Genomic DNA, 16,550 nt, shown 5'->3' on the forward strand with positions numbered 1-16,550 from the left:
TGTGTTGCATCTAATGTGTGAACGCTGTGTTGCATCTAATGTTTGATCACTGTGTTGCATCCAAGGTGTGAACACTGTGTTGCATCTAATGTGTGAACGCTGTGTTGCATCTAATGTTTGATCACTGTGTTGCATCCAAGGTGTGAACACTGTGTTGCATCTAATGTGTGAACGCTGTGTTGCATCTAATGTGTGAACGCTGTGTTGCATCTAATGTGTGAACACTGTGTTGCAGCTAATGTGTGAACACTGTGTTGCATCTAATGTGTGAACGCTGTGTTGCATCTAATGTGTGAACACTGTGTTGCAGCTAATGTGTGAACACTGTGTTGCATCTAATGTGTGAACGCTGTGTTGTATCTAATGTGTGAACGCTGTGTTGTGTCCAATGTGTGAACACTGTGTTGCAGCTAATGTGTGAACACTGTGTTGCATCTAATGTGTGAACACTGTGTAGCAACTGATGTGTGAACGCTGTGTTGCAGCTAATGTGTGAACACTGTGTTGCATCTAATGTGTGAACGCTGTGTTGCATCCAATGTGTGAACGCTGTGTTGAATCTAATGTGTGAACACTGTGTTGCAGCTAATGTGTGAACAATGTGTTGCATCTAATGTGTGAACGCTGTGTTGTATCTAATGTGTGAACGCTGTGTTGCAGCTCATGTGTGAACACTGTGTTGCATCTAATGTGTGAACGCTCTGTTGCATCCAATGTGTGAACACTTTGTTGCAGCTCATATGTGAACACTGTGTTGCATCTAATGTTTGATCACTGTGTTGCATCCAAGGTGTGAACACTGTGTTGCATCTAATGTGTGAACGCTGTGTTGCATCTAATGTGTGAACGCTGTGTTGCATCTAATGTGTGAACACTGTGTTGCAGCTAATGTGTGAACACTGTGTTGCATCTAATGTGTGAACGCTGTGTTGTATCTAATGTGTGAACGCTGTGTTGTGTCCAATGTGTGAACACTGTGTTGCATCTAATGTGTGAACACGGTGTTGCATCTAATGTGTGAACGCTGTGTTGCATCTAATGTGTGAACACGGTGTTGCATCTAATGTGTGAACGCTGTGTTGCATCTAATGTGTGAACACGGTGTTGCATCTAATGTGTGAACACTGTGTTGCATCTAATGTGTGAACGCTGTGTTGCATCTAATGTGTGAACACGGTGTTGCATCTAATGTGTGAACACTGTGTTGCATCTAATGTGTGAACGCTGTGTTGCATCTAATGTTTGATCACTGTGTTGCATCCAAGGTGTGAACACTGTGTTGCATCTAATGTGTGAACGCTGTGTTGCATCTAATGTTTGATCACTGTGTTGCATCCAAGGTGTGAACACTGTGTTGCATCTAATGTGTGAACGCTGTGTTGCATCTAATGTGTGAACGCTGTGTTGCATCTAATGTGTGAACACTGTGTTGCAGCTAATGTGTGAACACTGTGTTGCATCTAATGTGTGAACGCTGTGTTGCATCTAATGTGTGAACACTGTGTTGCAGCTAATGTGTGAACACTGTGTTGCATCTAATGTGTGAACGCTGTGTTGTATCTAATGTGTGAACGCTGTGTTGTGTCCAATGTGTGAACACTGTGTTGCAGCTAATGTGTGAACACTGTGTTGCATCTAATGTGTGAACGCTGTGTTGTATCTAATGTGTGAACGCTGTGTTGCATCTAATGTGTGAACACTGTGTTGCAGCTAATGTGTGAACACTGTGTTGCATCTAATGTGTGAACGCTGTGTTGCATCTAATGTGTGAACACTGTGTTGCAGCTAGTGAGTGAACGCTGTGTTGCATCTAATGTGTGAACGCTGTGTTGCATCTAATGTGTGAACACGGTGTTGCATCTAATGTGTGAACGCTGTGTTGCATCTAATGTGTGAACACGGTGTTGCATCTAATGTGTGAACACTGTGTTGCATCTAATGTGTGAACACGGTGTTGCATCTAATGTGTGAACACTGTGTTGCATCCAATGTGTGAACGCTGTGTTCTGCCCAATGTGTGAACACTGCGTTGCAGCTAATGAGTGAACGCTGTGTTGCATCTAATGTGTGAACGCTGTGTTGTATCTAATGTTTGATCACTGTGTTGCATCCAAGTTGTGAACACTGTGTTGCATCTAATGTGTGAACGCTGTGTTGCATCTAATGTGTGAACGCTGTGTTGCATCTAATGTGTGAACACATTGTTGCAGCTAATGTGTGAACACTGTGTTGCATCTAATGTGTGAGCGCTGTGTTGCATCTAATGTGTGAACACTGTGTTGCAGCTAATGTGTGAACACTGTGTTGCATCTAATGTGTGAACGCTGTGTTGTATCTAATGTGTGAACGCTGTGTTGTGTCCAATGTGTGAACACTGTGTTACAGCTAATGAGTGAACGCTGTGTTGCATCTAATGTGTGAACACGGTGTTGCATCTAATGTGTGAACGCTGTGTTGCATCTAATGTGTGAACACGGTGTTGCATCTAATGTGTGAACGCTATGTTGCATCTAATGTGTGAACACGGTGTTGCATCTAATGTGTGAACACTGTGTTGCATCTAATGTGTGAACGCTGTGTTGCATCTAATGTGTGAACGCTGTGTTGCATCTAATGTGTGAACACTGTGTTGCAGCTAATGTGTGAAAACTGTGTTGCATCTAATGTGGGAACACTGTGTTATGTCCAATGTGTGAACACTTTGTTGCAGCTAATGTGTGAACACTGTGTTGCATCTAATGTGTGAACGCTGTGTTGCATCTAATGTTTGATCACTGTGTTGCATCCAAGGTGTGAACACTGTGTTGCATCTAATGTGTGAACGCTGTGTTGCATCTAATGTGTGAACGCTGTGTTGCATCTAATGTTTGATCACTGTGTTGCATCCAAGGTGTGAACACTGTGTTGCATCTAATGTGTGAACGCTGTGTTGCATCTAATGTGTGAACGCTGTGTTGCATCTAATGTGTGAACACTGTGTTGCAGCTAATGTGTGAACACTGTGTTGCATCTAATGTGTGAACGCTGTGTTGCATCTAATGTGTGAACTCTGTGTTGCAGCTAATGTGTGAACACTGTGTTGCATCTAATGTGTGAACGCTGTGTTGTATCTAATGTGTGAACGCTGTGTTGTGTCCAATGTGTGAACACTGTGTTACAGCTAATGAGTGAACGCTGTGTTGCATCTAATGTGTGAACACGGTGTTGCATCTAATGTGTGAACACTGTGTTGCATCTAATGTGTGAACGCTGTGTTGCATCTAATGTGTGAACACGGTGTTGCATCTAATGTGTGAACGCTGTGTTGCATCTAATGTGTGAACACGGTGTTGCATCTAATGTGTGAACACTGTGTTGCATCTAATGTGTGAACGCTGTGTTGCATCTAATGTGTGAACACTGTGTTGCATCCAATGTGTGAACGCTGTGTTCTGCCCAATGTGTGAAAACTGCGTTGCAGCTAATGAGTGAACGCTGTGTTGCATCTAATGTGTGAACACGGTGTTGCATCTAATGTGTGAACGCTGTGTTGCATCTAATGTTTGATCACTGTGTTGCATCCAAGGTGTGAACACTGTGTTGCATCTAATGTGTGATCGCTTTGTTGCATCTAATGTGTGAACACTGTTGTATCTAATGTGTGAAAACTGTGTTGTATCTAATGTGTGAACGCTGTGTTGCAGCTAATGTGTGAACACTGTGTTGCATCTAATGTGTGAACACTGTGTTGCATCTAATGTGTGAACGCTGTGTTGCAGCTAATGTGTGAAGGCTGTGTTGCATCCAATGTGTGAACGCTGTGTTGCATCTAATGTGTGAACACTGTGTTGCAGCTAATGTGTGAACGCTGTGTTGCATCCAATGTGTGAACGCTGTGTTGCATCTAATGTGTGAACACTGTGTTGCAGCTAATGTGTGAACGCTGTGTTGCATCCAATGTGAGAACGCTGTGTTGCATCTATTGTGTGAACACTGTGTTGCAGCTAATGTGTGAACACTGTGTTGCATCTAATGTGTGAACACTGTGTAGCAACTAATGTGTGAACGCTGTGTTGCAGCTAATGTGTGAACACTGTGTTGCATCTAATGTGTGAACGCTGTGTTGCATCCAATGTGTGAACGCTGTGTTGAATCTAATGTGTGAACACTGTGTTGCAGCTAATGTGTGAACAATGTGTTGCATCTAATGTGTGAACGCTGTGTTGTATCTAATGTGTGAACGCTGTGTTGCAGCTCATGTGTGAACACTGTGTTGCATCTAATGTGTGAACGCTGTGTTGCATCCAATGTGTGAACACTTTGTTGCAGCTCATATGTGAACACTGTGTTGCATCTAATGTTTGATCACTGTGTTGCATCCAAGGTGTGAACACTGTGTTGCATCTAATGTGTGAACGCTGTGTTGCATCTAATGTGTGAACGCTGTGTTGCATCTAATGTGTGAACACTGTGTTGCAGCTAATGTGTGAACACTGTGTTGCATCTAATGTGTGAACGCTGTGTTGTATCTAATGTGTGAACACGGTGTTGCATCTAATGTGTGAACGCTGTGTTGCATCTAATGTGTGAACACGGTGCTGCATCTAATGTGTGAACACTGTGTTGCATCTAATGTGTGAACGCTGTGTTGCATCTAATGTGTGAACACGGTGTTGCATCTAATGTGTGAACACTGTGTTGCAGCTCATGTGAGAACACTGTGTTGCATCTAATGTGTGAACGCTGTGTTGCATCCAATGTGTGAACACTTTGTTGCAGCTCATATGTGAACACTGTGTTGCATCTAATGTTTGATCACTGTGTTGCATCCAAGGTGTGAACACTGTGTTGCATCTAATGTGTGAACGCTGTGTTGCATCTAATGTGTGAACGCTGTGTTGCATCTAATGTGTGAACGCTGTGTTGCATCTAATGTGTGAACACGGTGTTGCATCTAATGTGTGAACACTGTGTTGCATCTAATGTGTGAACGTTGTGTTGCATCTAATGTGTGAACACGGTGTTGCATCTAATGTGTGAACACTGTGTTGCATCTAATGTGTGAACGCTGTGTTGCATCTAATGTTTGATCACTGTGTTGCATCCAAGGTGTGAACACTGTGTTGCATCTAATGTGTGAACGCTGTGTTGCATCTAATGTTTGATCACTGTGTTGCATCCAAGGTGTGAACACTGTGTTGCATCTAATGTGTGAACGCTGTGTTGCATCTAATGTGTGAACGCTGTGTTGCATCTAATGTGTGAACACTGTGTTGCAGCTAATGTGTGAACACTGTGTTGCATCTAATGTGTGAACGCTGTGTTGCATCTAATGTGTGAACACTGTGTTGCAGCTAATGTGTGAACACTGTGTTGCATCTAATGTGTGAACGCAGTGTTGTATCTAATGTGTGAACGCTGTGTTGTGTCCAATGTGTGAACACTGTGTTGCAGCTAATGTGTGAACACTGTGTTGCATCTAATGTGTGAACACTGTGTAGCAACTAATGTGTGAACGCTGTGTTGCAGCTAATGTGTGAACACTGTGTTGCATCTAATGTGTGAACGCTGTGTTGCATCCAATGTGTGAACGCTGTGTTGAATCTAATGTGTGAACACTGTGTTGCAGCTAATGTGTGAACAATGTGTTGCATCTAATGTGTGAACGCTGTGTTGTATCTAATGTGTGAACGCTGTGTTGCAGCTCATGTGTGAACACTGTGTTGCATCTAATGTGTGAACGCTGTGTTGCATCCAATGCGTGAACACTTTGTTGCAGCTCATATGTGAACACTGTGTTGCATCTAATGTTTGATCACTGTGTTGCATCCAAGGTGTGAACACTGTGTTGCATCTAATGTGTGAACGCTGTGTTGCATCTAATGTGTGAACGCTGTGTTGCATCTAATGTGTGAACACTGTGTTGCAGCTAATGTGTGAACACTGTGTTGCATCTAATGTGTGAACGCTGTGTTGTATCTAATGTGTGAACGCTGTGTTGTGTCCAATGTGTGAACACTGTGTTGCATCTAATGTGTGAACACGGTGTTGCATCTAATGTGTGAACGCTGTGTTGCATCTAATGTGTGAACACGGTGTTGCATCTAATGTGTGAACGCTGTGTTGCATCTAATGTGTGAACACGGTGTTGCATCTAATGTGTGAACACTGTGTTGCATCTAATGTGTGAACGCTGTGTTGCATCTAATGTGTGAACACGGTGTTGCATCTAATGTGTGAACACTGTGTTGCATCTAATGTGTGAACGCTGTGTTGCATCCAAGGTGTGAACACTGTGTTGCATCTAATGTGTGAACGCTGTGTTCTGCCCAATGTGTGAAAACTGCGTTGCAGCTAATGAGTGAACGCTGTGTTGCATCTAATGTGTGAACACTGTGTTGCATCCAATGTGTGAACGCTGTGTTCTGCCCAATGTGTGAAAACTGCGTTGCAGCTAATGAGTGAACGCTGTGTTGCATCTAATGTGTGAACACGGTGTTGCATCTAATGTGTGAACGCTGTGTTGCATCTAATGTTTGATCACTGTGTTGCATCCAAGGTGTGAACACTGTGTTGCATCTAATGTGTGATCGCTTTGTTGCATCTAATGTGTGAACACTGTTGTATCTAATGTGTGAAAACTGTGTTGTATCTAATGTGTGAACGCTGTGTTGCAGCTAATGTGTGAACACTGTGTTGCATCTAATGTGTGAACACTGTGTTGCATCTAATGTGTGAACGCTGTGTTGCAGCTAATGTGTGAAGGCTGTGTTGCATCCAATGTGTGAACGCTGTGTTGCATCTAATGTGTGAACACTGTGTTGCAGCTAATGTGTGAACGCTGTGTTGCATCCAATGTGTGAACGCTGTGTTGCATCTAATGTGTGAACACTGTGTTGCAGCTAATGTGTGAACGCTGTGTTGCATCCAATGTGTGAACGCTGTGTTGCATCTATTGTGTGAACACTGTGTTGCAGCTAATGTGTGAACACTGTGTTGCATCTAATGTGTGAACACTGTGTAGCAACTAATGTGTGAACGCTGTGTTGCAGCTAATGTGTGAACACTGTGTTGCATCTAATGTGTGAACGCTGTGTTGCATCCAATGTGTGAACGCTGTGTTGAATCTAATGTGTGAACACTGTGTTGCAGCTAATGTGTGAACAATGTGTTGCATCTAATGTGTGAACGCTGTGTTGTATCTAATGTGTGAACGCTGTGTTGCAGCTCATGTGTGAACACTGTGTTGCATCTAATGTGTGAACGCTGTGTTGCATCCAATGTGTGAACACTTTGTTGCAGCTCATATGTGAACACTGTGTTGCATCTAATGTTTGATCACTGTGTTGCATCCAAGGTGTGAACACTGTGTTGCATCTAATGTGTGAACGCTGTGTTGCATCTAATGTGTGAACGCTGTGTTGCATCTAATGTGTGAACACTGTGTTGCAGCTAATGTGTGAACACTGTGTTGCATCTAATGTGTGAACGCTGTGTTGTATCTAATGTGTGAACGCTGTGTTGTGTCCAATGTGTGAACACTGTGTTGCATCTAATGTGTGAACACGGTGTTGCATCTAATGTGTGAACGCTGTGTTGCATCTAATGTGTGAACACGGTGTTGCATCTAATGTGTGAACGCTGTGTTGCATCTAATGTGTGAACACGGTGCTGCATCTAATGTGTGAACACTGTGTTGCATCTAATGTGTGAACGCTGTGTTGCATCTAATGTGTGAACACGGTGTTGCATCTAATGTGTGAACACTGTGTTGCAGCTCATGTGTGAACACTGTGTTGCATCTAATGTGTGAACGCTGTGTTGCATCCAATGTGTGAACACTTTGTTGCAGCTCATATGTGAACACTGTGTTGCATCTAATGTTTGATCACTGTGTTGCATCCAAGGTGTGAACACTGTGTTGCATCTAATGTGTGAACGCTGTGTTGCATCTAATGTGTGAACGCTGTGTTGCATCTAATGTGTGAACGCTGTGTTGCATCTAATGTGTGAACACGGTGTTGCATCTAATGTGTGAACACTGTGTTGCATCTAATGTGTGAACGTTGTGTTGCATCTAATGTGTGAACACGGTGTTGCATCTAATGTGTGAACACTGTGTTGCATCTAATGTGTGAACGCTGTGTTGCATCTAATGTTTGATCACTGTGTTGCATCCAAGGTGTGAACACTGTGTTGCATCTAATGTGTGAACGCTGTGTTGCATCTAATGTTTGATCACTGTGTTGCATCCAAGGTGTGAACACTGTGTTGCATCTAATGTGTGAACGCTGTGTTGCATCTAATGTGTGAACGCTGTGTTGCATCTAATGTGTGAACACTGTGTTGCAGCTAATGTGTGAACACTGTGTTGCATCTAATGTGTGAACGCTGTGTTGCATCTAATGTGTGAACACTGTGTTGCAGCTAATGTGTGAACACTGTGTTGCATCTAATGTGTGAACGCTGTGTTGTATCTAATGTGTGAACGCTGTGTTGTGTCCAATGTGTGAACACTGTGTTGCAGCTAATGTGTGAACACTGTGTTGCATCTAATGTGTGAACACTGTGTAGCAACTAATGTGTGAACGCTGTGTTGCAGCTAATGTGTGAACACTGTGTTGCATCTAATGTGTGAACGCTGTGTTGCATCCAATGTGTGAACGCTGTGTTGAATCTAATGTGTGAACACTGTGTTGCAGCTAATGTGTGAACAATGTGTTGCATCTAATGTGTGAACGCTGTGTTGTATCTAATGTGTGAACGCTGTGTTGCAGCTCATGTGTGAACACTGTGTTGCATCTAATGTGTGAACGCTGTGTTGCATCCAATGTGTGAACACTTTGTTGCAGCTCATATGTGAACACTGTGTTGCATCTAATGTTTGATCACTGTGTTGCATCCAAGGTGTGAACACTGTGTTGCATCTAATGTGTGAACGCTGTGTTGCATCTAATGTGTGAACGCTGTGTTGCATCTAATGTGTGAACACTGTGTTGCAGCTAATGTGTGAACACTGTGTTGCATCTAATGTGTGAACGCTGTGTTGTATCTAATGTGTGAACGCTGTGTTGTGTCCAATGTGTGAACACTGTGTTGCATCTAATGTGTGAACACGGTGTTGCATCTAATGTGTGAACGCTGTGTTGCATCTAATGTGTGAACACGGTGTTGCATCTAATGTGTGAACGCTGTGTTGCATCTAATGTGTGAACACGGTGTTGCATCTAATGTGTGAACACTGTGTTGCATCAAATGTGTGAACGCTGTGTTGCATCTAATGTGTGAACACGGTGTTGCATCTAATGTGTGAACACTGTGTTGCATCTAATGTGTGAACGCTGTGTTGCATCTAATGTTTGATCACTGTGTTGCATCCAAGGTGTGAACACTGTGTTGCATCTAATGTGTGAACGCTGTGTTGCATCTAATGTTTGATCACTGTGTTGCATCCAAGGTGTGAACACTGTGTTGCATCTAATGTGTGAACGCTGTGTTGCATCTAATGTGTGAACGCTGTGTTGCATCTAATGTGTGAACACTGTGTTGCAGCTAATGTGTGAACACTGTGTTGCATCTAATGTGTGAACGCTGTGTTGCATCTAATGTGTGAACACTGTGTTGCAGCTAATGTGTGAACACTGTGTTGCATCTAATGTGTGAACGCTGTGTTGTATCTAATGTGTGAACGCTGTGTTGTGTCCAATGTGTGAACACTGTGTTGCAGCTAATGTGTGAACACTGTGTTGCATCAAATGTGTGAACGCTGTGTTGTATCTAATGTGTGAACGCTGTGTTGCATCTAATGTGTGAACACTGTGTTGCAGCTAATGTGTGAACACTGTGTTGCATCTAATGTGTGAACGCTGTGTTGCATCTAATGTGTGAACACTGTGTTGCAGCTAGTGAGTGAACGCTGTGTTGCATCTAATGTGTGAACGCTGTGTTGCATCTAATGTGTGAACACGGTGTTGCATCTAATGTGTGAACGCTGTGTTGCATCTAATGTGTGAACACGGTGTTGCATCTAATGTGTGAACACTGTGTTGCATCTAATGTGTGAACACGGTGTTGCATCTAATGTGTGAACACTGTGTTGCATCCAATGTGTGAACGCTGTGTTCTGCCCAATGTGTGAACACTGCGTTGCAGCTAATGAGTGAACGCTGTGTTGCATCTAATGTGTGAACACGGTGTTGCATCTAATGTGTGAACACGGTGTTGCATCTAATGTGTGAACGCTGTGTTGCATCTAATGTGTGAACGCTGTGTTGTATCGAATGTGTGAACGCTGTGTTGTGTCCAATGTGTGAACTCTGTGTTGCATCCAATGTGTGAACGCTGTATTGCAGGTAATGTGTGAACACTGTGTTGCATCTAATGTGTGAACACTGTGTTGCATCCAATGTGTGAACGCTGTGTTGCAGGTAATGTGTGAACACTGTGTTGCATCTAATGTGTGAACACGGTGTTGCATCTAATGTGTGAACGCTGTGTTGCATCTAATGTGTGAACACGGTGTTGCATCTAATGTGTGAACGCTGTGTTGCATCTAATGTGTGAACGCTGTGTTGTATCGAATGAGTGAACGCTGTGTTGCATCTAATGTGTGAACAAGGTGTTGCATCTAATGTGTGAACACTGTGTTGCATCTAATGTGTGAACGCTGTGTTGCATCTAATGTGTGAACACTGTGTTGCAGCTAATGTGTGAACACTGTGTTGCATCTAATGTGGGAACACTGTGTTGCAGCTAATGTGTGAACACTGTGTTGCATCTAATGTGAGAACGCTGTGTTGTATCTAATGTGTGAACGCTGTGTTATGTCCAATGTGTGAACACTTTGTTGCATCTAATGTGTGAACGCTGTGTTGCATCTAATGTGTGAACACTGTGTTGCAGCTAATGTGTGAACAGTGTGTTGCATCTAATGAGTGAACGCTGTGTTGCATCTAATGTGTGAACACGCTGTTGCATCTAATGTGTGAACACTGTGTTGCTTCTAATGTGTGAACGCTGTGTTGCATCTAATGTGTGAACACGGTGTTGCATCTAATGTGTGAACGCTGTGTTGCATCTAATGTGTGAACACGGTGTTGCATCTAATGTGTGAACACTGTGTTGCATCTAATGTGTGAACACTGTGTTGCATCTAATGTGTGAATACTGTGTCGTATCAAATGTGTGAACAATGTGTTGTATCTAATGTGTGATCACTGTGTTCCATCTAATGTGTGAACACTGTGTTGCAGCTAAAGTGTGAACACTGTGTTGCATCTAATGTCTGAACTCTGTGATGTATCTAATGTGTGCACACTGTGTTGCACCTAATGTGTGAACAATGTGTTGTATCTAATGTGTGATCACTGTGTTGCATCTAATGTGTGAACACTGTGTTGCAGCGAAAGTGTGAACACTGTGTTGCATCTAATGTGTGAATGCTGTGCTGTATCTAATGTGTGAACACTGTGTTGTGTCCAATGTGTGAACGCTGTGTTGCAGCTAATGTGTGAACACTGTTTTGCATCTAATGTGTGAACGCTGTGTTGCATCCAATGTGTGAACGCTGTTGTATCTAATGTGTGAAAACTGTGTTGCAGCTAATGTGTGAACGCTGTGTTGCATCCAATGTGTGAACGCTGTGTTGCATCTAATGTGTGAACACTGTGTTGCAGCTAATGTGTGAACGCTGTGTTGCATCTAATGTGTGAACACTGTGTTGCAGCTAATGTGTGAACACTGTGTTGCAACTAATGTGTGAACACTGTGTTGCAACTAATGTGTGAACGCTGTGTTGCAGCTAATGTGTGAACACTGTGTTGCATCTAATGTGTGAACGCTGTGTTGCATCCAATGTGTGAACGCTGTGTTGCATCTAATGTGTGAACACTGTGTTGCAGCTAATGTGTGAACAATGTGTTGCATCTAATGTGTGAACACTGTGTTGCAGCTAATGTGTGAACAATGTGTTGCATCTAATGTGTGAACGCTGTGTTATGTCCAATGTGTGAACACTGTGTTGCATCTAATGTGTGAACGCTGTGTTGCATCTACTGTTTGATCACTGTGTTGCATCCAAGGTGTGAACACTGTGTTGCATCTAATGTGTGAACGCTGTGTTGCATCTAATGTGTGAACGCTGTGTTGCATCTAATGTGTGAACACTGTGTTGCAGCTCATGTGTGAACACTGTGTTGCATCTAATGTGTGAACGCTGTGTTGCATCCAATGTGTGAGCACTTTGTTGCAGCTAATGTGTGAACACTGTGTTGCATCTAATGTGTGAACACTGTGTTGCATCTAATGTGTGAAAACTGTGTTGCAACTAATGTGTGAACGCTGTGTTGCAGCTAATGTGTGAACACTGTGTTGCAACTAATGTGTGAACGCTGTGTTGCATCCAATGTGTGAACGCTGTGTTGCATCTAATGTGTGAACACTGTGTTGCAGCTAATGTGTGAACAATGTGTTGCATCTAATGTGTGAACGCTGTGTTGTATCTAATGTGTGAACGCTGTGTTATGTCCAATGTGTGAACACTGTGTTGCATCTAATGTGTGAACACTGTGTTGCATCTAATGTGTGAACGCTGTGTTGCATCTAATGTTTGATCACTGTGTTGCATCCAAGGTGTGAACACTGTGTTGCATCTAATGTGTGAACGCTGTGTTGCATCTAATGTGTGAACGCTGTGTTGCATCTAATGTGTGAACACTGTGTTGCAGCTCATGTGTGAACTCCGTGTTGCATCTAATGTGTGAACGCTGTGTTGCATCCAATGTGTGAGCACTTTGTTGCAGCTAATGTGTGAACACTGTGTTGCATCTAATGTGTGAACGCTGTGTTGCATCTAATGTGTGAACACTGTGTTGCAGCTAATGTGTGAACACTGTGATGCATCTAATGTGTGAACGCTGTGTTGTGTCCAATGTGTGAACTCTGTGTTACAGCTAATGTGTGAACACTGTGATGCATCTGATGAGTGAACGCTGTGTTGCATCTAATGTGTGAACAAGGTGTTGCATCTAATGTGTGAACACTGTGTTGCATCTAATGTGTGAACGCTGTGTTGCATCTAATGTGTGAACGCTGTGTTGCAGCTAATGTGTGAACACTGTGATGCATCTAATGAGTGAACGCTGTGTTGCATCTAATGTGTGAACAAGGTGTTGCATCTAATGTGTGAACACTGTGTTGCATCTAATGTGTGAACGCTGTGTTGCATCTAATGTGTGAACAAGGTGTTGCATCTAATGTGTGAACACTGTGTTGCATCTAATGTGTGAACGCTGTGTTGCATCCAATGTGTGAACGCTGTGTTGCATCTAATGTGTGAACACTGTGTTGCAGCTAATGTGTGAACACTGTGTTGCATCTAATGTGGGAACACTGTGTTGCAGCTAATGTGTGAACACTGTGTTGCATCTAATGTGTGAACGCTGTGTTGTATCTAATGTGTGAACGCTGTGTTATGTCCAATGTGTGAACACTTTGTTGCATCTAATGTGTGAACGCTGTGTTGCATCTAATGTGTGAACACTGTGTTGCATCTAATGTGTGAACGCTGTGTTGCATCTAATGTGTGAACAAGGTGTTGCATCTAATGTGTGAACACTGTGTTGCATCTAATGTGTGAACGCTGTGTTGCATCCAATGTGTGAACGCTGTGTTGCATCTAATGTGTGAACACTGTGTTGCAGCTAATGTGTGAACACTGTGTTGCATCTAATGTGGGAACACTGTGTTGCAGCTAATGTGTGAACACTGTGTTGCATCTAATGTGTGAACGCTGTGTTGTATCTAATGTGTGAACGCTGTGTTATGTCCAATGTGTGAACACTTTGTTGCATCTAATGTGTGAACGCTGTGTTGCATCTAATGTGTGAACACTGTGTTGCAGCTAATGTGTGAACAGTGTGTTGCATCTAATGAGTGAACGCTGTGTTGCATCTAATGTGTGAACACGCTGTTGCATCTAATGTGTGAACACTGTGTTGCTTCTAATGTGTGAACGCTGTGTTGCATCTAATGTGTGAACACGGTGTTGCATCTAATGTGTGAACGCTGTGTTGCATCTAATGTGTGAACACGGTGTTGCATCTAATGTGTGAACACTGTGTTGTATCTAATGTGTGAACACTGTGTTGCATCTAATGTGTGAATACTGTGTCGTATCAAATGTGTGAACAATGTGTTGTATCTAATGTGTGATCACTGTGTTCCATCTAATGTGTGAACACTGTGTTGCAGCTAAAGTGTGAACACTGTGTTGCATCTAATGTCTGAACTCTGTGCTGTATCTAATGTGTGCACACTGTGTTGCACCTAATGTGTGAACAATATGTTGTATCTAATGTGTGATCACTGTGTTGCATCTAATGTGTGAACACTGTGTTGCAGCGAAAGTGTGAACACTGTGTTGCATCTAATGTGTGAATGCTGTGCTGTATCTAATGTGTGAACACTGTGTTGTGTCCAATGTGTGAACGCTGTGTTGCAGCTAATGTGTGAACACTGTTTTGCATCTAATGTGTGAACGCTGTGTTGCATCCAATGTGTGAACGCTGTTGTATCTAATGTGTGAAAACTGTGTTGCAGCTAATGTGTGAACGCTGTGTTGCATCCAATGTGTGAACGCTGTGTTGCATCTAATGTGTGAACACTGTGTTGCAGCTAATGTGTGAACGCTGTGTTGCATCTAATGTGTGAACACTGTGTTGCAGCTAATGTGTGAACACTGTGTTGCAACTAATGTGTGAACACTGTGTTGCAACTAATGTGTGAACGCTGTGTTGCAGCTAATGTGTGAACACTGTGTTGCATCTAATGAGTGAACGCTGTGTTGCATCCAATGTGTGAACGCTGTGTTGCATCTAATGTGTGAACACTGTGTTGCAGCTAATGTGTGAACAATGTGTTGCATCTAATGTGTGAACACTGTGTTGCAGCTAATGTGTGAACAATGTGTTGCATCTAATGTGTGAACGCTGTGTTATGTCCAATGTGTGAACACTGTGTTGCATCTAATGTGTGAACGCTGTGTTGCATCTAATGTTTGATCACTGTGTTGCATCCAAGGTGTGAACACTGTGTTGCATCTAATGTGTGAACGCTGTGTTGCATCTAATGTGTGAACGCTGTGTTGCATCTAATGTGTGAACACTGTGTTGCAGCTCATGTGTGACCACTGTGTTGCATCTAATGTGTGAACGCTGTGTTGCATCCAATGTGTGAGCACTTTGTTGCAGCTAATGTGTGAACACTGTGTTGCATCTAATGTGTGAACACTGTGTTGCATCTAATGTGTGAAAACTGTGTTGCAACTAATGTGTGAACTCTGTGTTGCAGCTAATGTGTGAACACTGTGTTGCAACTAATGTGTGAACGCTGTGTTGCATCCAATGTGTGAACGCTGTGTTGCATCTAATGTGTGAACACTGTGTTGCAGCTAATGTGTGAACAATGTGTTGCATCTAATGTGTGAACGCTGTGTTGTATCTAATGTGTGAACGCTGTGTTATGTCCAATGTGTGAACACTGTGTTGCATCTAATGTGTGAACACTGTGTTGCATCTAATGTGTGAACGCTGTGTTGCATCTAATGTTTGATCACTGTGTTGCATCCAAGGTGTGAACACTGTGTTGCATCTAATGTGTGAACGCTGTGTTGCATCTAATGTGTGAACGCTGTGTTGCATCTAATGTGTGAACGCTGTGTTGCATCTAATGTGTGAACACGGTGTTGCATCTAATGTGTGAACACTGTGTTGCATCTAATGTGTGAACGTTGTGTTGCATCTAATGTGTGAACACTGTGTTGCATCCAATGTGTGAACGCTGTGTTCTGCCCAATGTGTGAAAACTGCGTTGCAGCTAATGAGTGAAAGCTGTGTTGCATCTAATGTGTGAACACTGTGTTGCATCCAATGTGTGAACGCTGTGCTCTGCCCAATGTGTGAAAACTGCGTTGCAGCTAATGAGTGAACGTTGTGTTGCATCTAATGTGTGAACACGGTGTTGCATCTAATGTGTGAACGCTGTGTTGCATCTAATGTTTGATCACTGTGTTGCATCCAAGGTGTGAACACTGTGTTGCATCTAATGTGTGATCGCTTTGTTGCATCTAATGTGTGAACACTGTTGTATCTAATGTGTGAAAACTGTGTTGTATCTAATGTGTGAACGCTGTGTTGCAGCTAATGTGTGAACACTGTGTTGCATCTAATGTGTGAACACTGTGTTGCATCTAATGTGTGAACGCTGTGTTGCAGCTAATGTGTGAAGGCTGTGTTGCATCCAATGTGTGAACGCTGTGTTGCATCTAATGTGTGAACACTGTGTTGCAGCTAATGTGTGAACGCTGTGTTGCATCCAATGTGTGAACGCTGTGTTGCATCTAATGTGTGAACACTGTGTTGCAGCTAATGTGTGAACGCTGTGTTGCATCCAATGTGTGAACGCTGTGTTGCATCTATTGTGTGAACACTGTGTTGCAGCTAATGTGTGAACACTGTGTTGCATCTAATGTGTGAACACTGTGTAGCAACTAATGTGTGAACGCTGTGTTGCAG

This window comes from Heterodontus francisci, chromosome 11, assembly GCF_036365525.1.
Source record: "Heterodontus francisci isolate sHetFra1 chromosome 11, sHetFra1.hap1, whole genome shotgun sequence".
Taxonomy (NCBI): Eukaryota; Metazoa; Chordata; class Chondrichthyes; order Heterodontiformes; family Heterodontidae; genus Heterodontus; species Heterodontus francisci.